Genomic DNA, 8,104 nt, shown 5'->3' on the forward strand with positions numbered 1-8,104 from the left:
AGCTAGAGAGAGAGGGCCACATCTGAGCAACAAAGAGGCATTCGGGAGGAGGCTCTTAGGCACAATTACAGGGAGGCCTAGCTTCTCCTTTGCAGCAACCGTCTTCCCAAGGGTAAATCCTATGGTAGAGGGCTCAATGCATCAAACCACCAGTCCCCTATGTCTGTGGTCATGTTAGCAACCATCGAGGTGGGGTAGGCCAATGCCCCTGCATTCTTGACAGGCTCCTCAAGGGGGCGCTACATATTTTTTTCCTTGTTTTTTATTTTTTTTTTTTATTTTTTTTTTTAATTTTTTTTTTTTTCATGCAGTTGGGCACCCTATTTTAAAGTGCCCCTTTAATAGGTTAGTTTTTCAAAACCTGGCTTAAAATTTTCTATATTAAATTTTCTGTTTAAAAAAAAAATTGGTGTGGTTTGTGTTTCCTGACCAGAGCCTGGCATGAGTTGGGGTACAGGTACTATCTTATGCAGTGGCTCTGGCATTTGAGAGATACAGTGATGATGGAATTAGAAGGACCACAGTGACGGGGATTGTTCAAGGCATCAATGCACTAAAGGAAGAAAATGGCAGGCCCAAGTCAGCCCACCACCAATGTAAGGCACAAAGTTAGAAGCCAGAAGGCCTCTATGGCAGCCAAAAAAAAGGATGGTCATATCCCACAGCTGGATGGCACATCATGCTGAATTGAAAGAGGATCAGAAGCCTGAATTTTTTACTCCAGCAAATGACCTATGCCAAAGTCAAGGCCCTGATAAGGAAAAGTGGGACCCCAGGACCTAGAATGGAGACATCTTGGTGATGTTTTGAGAACCTTGAATCCTTGGATTCTCTTTAACTCGCTGGGCTTGCAAAAGTGGCTTGTTCCCATTTGCTAGATGATAGCAGGTTCTCCTTGCTTGGAGACAACCCAGAGGCCTCTCCCAGGCAATGCGTTGCAAGATGATACTTACTTACTTTTCCTGAGATTTCCCCCATTAGCCCTCACAACTTCTAGGCCAGAGACCAGCAAACTTTTTCTATAAAGGGCCAGATAGTAAACAGTTTAGGCTTCAGAGGTTATGTAGTCTCCGTCAGAACTCCTCAACTCTGCCCTGTAGCACAAAAGCAGACCTAGATAATGTTTAAATGAATGAGCATGGCTGCATTTCCATAAAACTTTATTTATAAAAATAGGCTAAATTTGACCCCTAAGAGTAGTCTGTCAACTCCTGTTTTAGGCCAATAGCTAGGGACAAATCTCAGCATGGCCAGAGGGCAGAAAGGGCTGTCTTTGCTTTAGAGAGGGCCACAAAACTTAGCTAATACGTGCATGACCCAGGAGATCATGCCTGGGAAAGAATCTTAAGAGTGCTGTATGGGGAACACAATATAAGGCTGGATAAGGGAGCGTTTATTGATGTGCAGGCACTCTCCTGTGACTCAGGATCTAACACCCTGGCAAGGACACCTAGGGCTGGTTCTAATACGCTGCTGATATAGCACCCTGCAGCTTGGAAATAATGATCAGCCTCAGTAAATGAGATGTTAATCCCAGAACTGCCTTGGTAGCAGAAGGGGTGGAATATTCAGCGAGGTAGGCATGCAAAAATAGATTTATTATGTAAGAGCAGAGATTCTACCAATTAACTGGTCTCTGGGAGAGCCCAGGGGACACTTTCTCCACTCTCAAAATTAGGAATATACCAGTGAGGGAGCTGCCAGCATTATCGAGAAGCTCCTAGTGTTTGTTCTAGATAGGCCAGGGTTCACAGTAGGGGAGGCGGCTGAGGGACTGGGCTCCTCAGTGTCATTAGGGATGATAGGATTCAAGAAGAGCAAAGCACAGCTGGCAGAACTTAACCATCAAAGACAAGGTGGACAAATTATTGCAACAGCAGAAAAGTTGGAATGGCAACCTGACTCTTATCTGCAGGAATCAGGGACAGTGACGAATAGCTGTCGGTGTTTTTAGCAGTAATGTTGGAATGTGTTGCTTGAACTGTATAGTCAAAGATCAAGAGCAGGTGAGCCAAAGACTGATGCCAGATGCTACAATGGAAAATCGTGATCCAATGCCCAGTTTCCAGACCTGAGCCAGTTGTGAGACCAGAACTGATGTATTGGAAGAGAGTCTGGATGCCCTTGAGGAATGACCCTGCAATGTCACAGCACCCAACCCCCCAACTCTATCCCCAAAGGACCTCTGGCCATTTCTTCTGAGGAAAGCAGATGACTCAAGATCTTTCGAGGATCTGAGCCAAAATTGATACCAGGAGACTGGAAATGCCTTCACAGAGCCCTGTTGATGGGAAATTCCTGGCTCCAAATCCATCTCATAGTGAGTCCAGTGGAGCCACACCCCCACCTGGTATTCATTTCTCTTTCCCTAAGTACTTAATCAGAAAGGATATACTGAACACCTGGAAGGACTCGCCTATGGATTAAGTGCTATAATGGTAAGAAAGGCGAACAGGAAATGCTTGAAACTTCCTTCCCCTGGCCAAGACAGAAAATCGGAAGTAATATATCATCCTGAATTAGAAATAAACTAAAAGAAGTAAGGGATGGCAATGGCTTCCATCATATCCCCATTTAATTCACCAGTCCAGCCCCTGCAAAACCCAGACGGAGCACTGCCGATGAAGGTGGACTACTGACAAATTAACCAAGCGTTAGCCCCGATTGCAGCTGCTGGAACAGATCAACATGGCCTCTGTTACTAGGTATAATCTGGAAATGCAATCTTTTACGCCCCTAGTAGGAAAGAGAATCAGAAGAAGTTCGCATTAACTAGGAACAGACAATGGTATACATTCACAGTATTGCTCTGGGGCTACGTGAATCTCCTACTGCTTGTCAATACAGTCCAAAGAGAACTTCATTATCTAAATTTTCTGCAGAACATTATCTTGGTCGACTACACTGATTATGTGTTAATCAAGCATGGTGAGCAAGAAATGGCAAGTATGCTAAATGCATGGTATGATGAATGTGCACCAGTGAGTGGGAGAAACACCTTACAAATCCAGCAGCCTGCCACATTAGTGAAATTTGAAGGGGTCCAATGGTCAGGGCATTTCAGTTCTTCCCCTCCAAGACAAAGGGCAAGTTATTGCATTTTGCACCTCCTAGGTCTAAGAAAGAGAACAGCACTTGGTAGAACACTTCTGATTTTGAAGACGTATATGCCACACTTAGAAATACTGCTCCAGTCCATTTATTGGGTGATCCGAAAGGTTTCCAGCTCTAAGTGGAGCCCAGAGAAAGAGAAATATTTTTCCCTTGGTGAACTGACACCTTTATTATCATGCAATGTTGTTTTTTTATCCCTGGTACTATTCCTTGTTCTAGAATTTACTTTGCCTGATATTAACATAGTCACTCCAACTTTCTTTTGATGTGTTTTCACTTCCTATCCATTTACTTTTATTTTTAAACTATTTCTTTATAGTTAAAGTGAATTTGTTATAGATAGTATATAGAGACATGTTGCTTTTTAAACACCAATCTGACAATCTCTGCCTTTTATTTGGGACATTTAGACCTTTTATATCTAATGAAATTCTTGATATGATTGGATTTATGTCTACTATTTTGCTAGCTGTTTTCCATTAGCTACCTATTTTTTTGTTCTCTTTCCCCTTTTTTCCTTCTTGCTTTCTGGATTGAGTATTTTTTTATGATTTAGTCTATCTCCACAATTGGAATTACACATTTCCTTTTTATTTTTAGTGGTTGTCTTAGGGTTTCCAATATATATCTTTAATTTATCACAGTCTGCCTTCAAATCATTTAATGCCACTTCATCTATGGGGCAAGAACCTTACAATAGTGTACTTCTACTTCCTCCCTCCCATCTTTTATGTTGTTGCTGTCATAAACCCCACAGTGCATTGTAAAAATTTTTGCTTTAGACTAGGGATAGGCAAACTATGACCCATGCGCCAAATTTAGCTCATTATTTGCTTTTGTTTTTTTTTTTATCTTCATTTTATTGAGATATATTCACATACCACGCAGTCATAGAAAACAAATCGTACTTTCGATTCTTCACAGTACCATTACATAGTTGTACATTCATCACCCAAATCAATCCCTGACACCTTCATTAGCACACACACAAGAATAACAAGAATAAAAATTAGAGTGAAAAAGAGCAATTGAAGTAAAAAAGAACACTGGGTACCTTTGTCTGTTTGTTTCCTTCCCCTATTTTTCTACTCATCCATCCATAAACTAGACAAAGTGGAGTGTGGTCCTTATGGCTTTCCCAATCCCATTGTCACCCCTCATAAGCTACATTTTTATACAACTGTCTTCGAGATTCATGGGTTCTGGGTTGTAGTTTGATAGTTTCAGGTATCCACCACCAGCTACCCCAATTCTTTAGAACCTAAAAAGGGTTGTCTAAAGTGTGCGTAAGAGTGCCCACCAGAGTGACCTCTCGGCTCCTTTTGGATTCTCTGTGCCACTGAAGCTTATTTCATTTCCTTTCACATCCCCCTTTTGGTCAAGAAGATGTTCTCCGTCCCACGATGCCAGGTCTACATTCCTCCCCGGGAGTCATATTCCACGTTGCCAGGGAGATTCCCTCCCCTGGGTGTCTGATCCCACGTAGGGGGGAGGGCAGTGATTTCACCTTTCAAGTTGGCTTAGCTAGAGAGACAGGGCCACATCTGAGCAACAAAGAGGCATTCGGGCGGAGGCTCTTAGGCACAACCATAGGGAGACCTAGCCTCTCCTTTGCAGCAACCGTCTTCCCAAGGGTAAAACCTGTGGTAGAGGGCTCAACCCATCAAACCACCAGTCCCCTATGTCTGTGGTCATGTTAGCAACCATGGAGGTGGGGTAGGCGAATACCCCTGCATTCTCCACAGGCTCCTCAAGGGGGGACTGCATCTTTTTTTTTTCCTTGTTTTTTTTTTTTTTTTTTTTTTAACTTTCCCTTCTTTTTTAAATCAACTGTATGAAAAAAAAGTTAAAAAGAAAACAAACATACAATAAAAGAACATTTCAAAGAGACCATAACAAGGGAGTAAGAAAAAGACAACTAACCTAAGATAACTGTTTAACTTCCAACATGTTCCTACTTTACCCCAAGAAAGTTACCTAATATAGCAACATTTCTGTGAACTTGCTCCTACTATATCCATCAGAAATTAACAGACCATAATCATTCCTGGGCATCCCCAGAACGTTAAATAGCTTATCTGTTCTTCTTGGATTGTTGTTCCCCCTTCCTTAATTGCTCTCTATTGCTAGTTCCCCTACATTCTACATTATAAGCAATTTGTTTTATATTTTTCAAAGTTCACATTAGTGGTAGCATATAGTATTTCTCTTTTTGTGCCTGGCTTATTTCGCTTAGCATTATGTCTTCAAGGTTCATCCATGTTGTCATATGTTTCACGAGATCGTTCCTTCATACTGCCGCGTAGTATTCCAACGTGTGTATATACCACATTTTATTTATCCACTCATCTGTTGAAGGACATTTGGGTTGTTTCCATCTTTTGGCAATTGTGAATAATGCTGCTATGAACATTGGCGTGCAGATATCTGTTCGTGTCACTGTTTTCCGATCTTCTGGGTATATACCGAGAAGTGCAATCGCTGGGTCGAATGGTAACTCTATATCTAGTTTTCTAAGGAACTGCCAGACTGACTTCCAGAGTGGCTGAACCATTATACAGTCCCACCAACAGTGAATAAGAGTTCCAATTTCTCCACATCCCCTCCAGCATTTGTAGTTTCCTGTTTGTTTAATGGCAGCCATTTTAACCGGTGTTAGATGGTATCTCATTGTGGTCTTAATTTGCATCTCTCTAATAGCTAGTGAAGCTGAACATTTTTTCATGTGTTTCTTGGCCATTTGTATTTCCTCTTCAGAGAACTGTCTTTTCATATCTTTTGCCCATTTTATAATTGGGCCGACTGTACTTTTGTCATTGAGTTGTAGGATTTCTTTATATATGCAAGATATCAGTCTTTTGTCAGATACATGGTTTCCAAAAATTTTTTCCCATTGAGTTGGCTGCCTCTTTACCTTTTTGAGAAATTCCTTTGAGGTGCAGAAACCTCTAAGCTTGAGGAGTTCCCATTTATCTATTTTCTCTTTTGTTGCTTGTGCTTTGGGTGTAAAGTCTAGGAAGTGGCCGCCTAATACAAGGTCTTGAAGATGTTTTCCTACATTATCTTCTAGGAGTTTTATGGTACTTTCTTTTATATTGAGATCTTTGGTCCATTTTGAGTTAATTTTTGTGTAGGGGGTGAGGTAGGGGTCCTCTTTCATTCTTTTGGATATGGATATCCAACTCTCCCAGCCCCATTTGTTGAAAAGACCATTATGACTCAGTTCAGTGACTTTGGGTGCCTTATCAAAGATCAGTCGGCCATAGATCTGAGGGTCTATCTCCGAATTCTCAATTCGATTCCATTGATCTATATGTCTATCTTTGTGCCAGTACCATGCTGTTTTGGCAACTGTGACTTTATAATAAGCTTCAAAGTCAGGGAGTGTAAGTCCTCCCACTTCGTTTTTCTTTTTTAGAGTGTCTTTAGCAATTCGAGGCATCTTCCCTTTCCAAATAAATTTGATAACTAGCTTTTCCAAGTCTGCAAAGTAGGTTGTTGGAATTTTGATTGGGATTGCATTGAATCTGTAGATGAGTTTGGGTAGAATTGACATCGTAATGACATTTAGTCTTCCTATCCATGAACATGGAATATTTTTCCATCTTTTAATGTCCCCTTCTATTTCTTTTAGTAGAGTTATGTGGTTTTCTTTGTATAGGTCTTTTACATCTTTGGTTAAGTTTATTCCTAGGTACTTGATTTTTTTAGTTGCTATTGAAAATGGTATCTTTTTCTTGAGTGACTCTTCAGTTGTTCATTTCTAGCATATAGAAACATTGCTGACTTATGTGCATTAAGCTTGTATCCCGCTACTTTGCTAAATTTGTTTATTAGCTCTAGTAGGTGTATCGTTGATTTCTCAGGGTTTTCTAGATATAAGATCATATCATCTGCAAACAATGACAGTTTTACTTCTTCTTTTCCAATTTGGATGCCTTTTATTTCTTTGTCTTGCCGGATTGCCCTGGCTAGCACTTCCAGCACAATGTTGAATAACAGTGGTGATAGCGGGCTTCCTTGTCTTGTTCCTGATCTTAGAGGGAAGGCTTTCAGTCTCTCTCCATTGAGTACTATGCTGGCTGTGGGTTTTTCATATATGCTCTTTATCATGTTGAGGAAGTTTCCTTCAATTCCTACCTTTTGAAGTGTTTTTATCAAAAAGGGATGTTGGATTTTGTCAAATGCTTTTTCAGCATCTATTGAGATGATCAATTGATTTTTCCCTTTTGACTTGTTAATGTGTTGTAATACACTGATTGATTTTCTTATGTTGAACCATCCTTGCATGCCTGGAATAAACCCCACTTGGTCATGGTGTATGATTTTTTTAATGTGTCTTTGGATTCGATTTGCAAGTATTTTGTTGAGGATTTTTGCATCTATATTCATTAGGGAGATTGGCTGGTAGTTTTCCTTTTTTGTAACATCTTTGCCTGGTTTTGGTATTAGATTGATGTTAGCTTCATAAAATGAGTTAGGTAGTGTTCCATTTTCTTCAATGTTTTGAAAGAGTTTGAGTAAGATTGGTGTCAGTTCTTTCTGGAAAGTTTGGTAGAATTCCCCTGTGAAGCCATCTGGCCCTGGGCATTTATTTGTGGGAAGATTTTTGATGACTGATTGGATCTCTTTGCTTGTGATGGGTTGGTTGAGGTCTTCTATTTCTTCTCTGGTCAGTCTAGGTTGTTCATATGTTTCCAGGAAATTGTCCATTTCCTCTACATTATCCAGTTTGTTGCCATACAGTTGTTCATAGTATCCTCTTATAATTTTTTTAATTTCTTCAGGATCTGCAGTTAAGTCACCTTTTTCATTCATTATTTTGTTCATATGGGTCTTCTCTCTTTTTGATTTTATCAGTCTAGCTAGGGGCTTGTCAATCTTGTTGATCTTCTCAAAGAACCAACTTTTGGTGATATTTATCCTCTCTATTGTTTTTTTGTTCTCTATGTCATTTATTTCTGCTTTAATCCTTGTTATTTCTTTTCTT

This window comes from Choloepus didactylus, chromosome 2 (genome assembly GCF_015220235.1).
Source record: "Choloepus didactylus isolate mChoDid1 chromosome 2, mChoDid1.pri, whole genome shotgun sequence".
Taxonomy (NCBI): Eukaryota; Metazoa; Chordata; class Mammalia; order Pilosa; family Megalonychidae; genus Choloepus; species Choloepus didactylus.